Raw genomic sequence first — 523 nt, forward strand, 5'->3', positions numbered from 1 at the left:
GAAAGAGGAAACGGAATTGAGGGGAACACTTGACGCTATAAATAGAACAGCGATACGAATATTTTTCATATAATCTGAGAATATAGAAAATTAGAAACAAGCTAAAAATAAATGCATATCATTTTGTTTTATTCCGAACGAAGAATCTTCATTCATTTACCGCCATGACAAAGTTGTAATTTAAGGGTTTCAGACTTAATTAGAAGAAGTTATGAATATTTCACGGGAGGGAGGGTGAGAGTGAGGGGAAAGTGAGGGGAAAGAGGGTGGGAGTGAGGGGAGAGTGGGGGGAGGGTAAGGGAGAGTGAGAGGAGGGTAAGGGGAGAGTGGGAGGGTTCCAGGGGTGGGAGGAGGGAAGAGAGGGAGGGTTTTGAGACGAAGAAGAGGGGGGGGGGGGCAGCGCATCCGGACTTTTGACAACAGTTTATCGTCGGTGTTTTCGTTTTCTGCGAAGAGGCTTAAATTTGAAATTACGTCCTACTTCTGACCAGCTTTTATGTTTCTTTTGCTTCTACTTGCAACC

General features: G+C 44.2%; 1 protein-coding gene across 2 annotated transcripts in view; it reads right to left on the reverse strand.

The window, feature by feature from the left end:
* LOC119591478 (synaptotagmin-7-like) overlaps positions 1 to 523 on the reverse strand; it is a gene marked incomplete at its 5' end in the record, with an annotated part of 105,336 nt that overhangs the window by 11,686 nt on the left and 93,127 nt on the right.

This window comes from Penaeus monodon, chromosome 28, assembly GCF_015228065.2.
Source record: "Penaeus monodon isolate SGIC_2016 chromosome 28, NSTDA_Pmon_1, whole genome shotgun sequence".
Lineage (NCBI taxonomy): Eukaryota > Metazoa > Arthropoda > Malacostraca > Decapoda > Penaeidae > Penaeus > Penaeus monodon.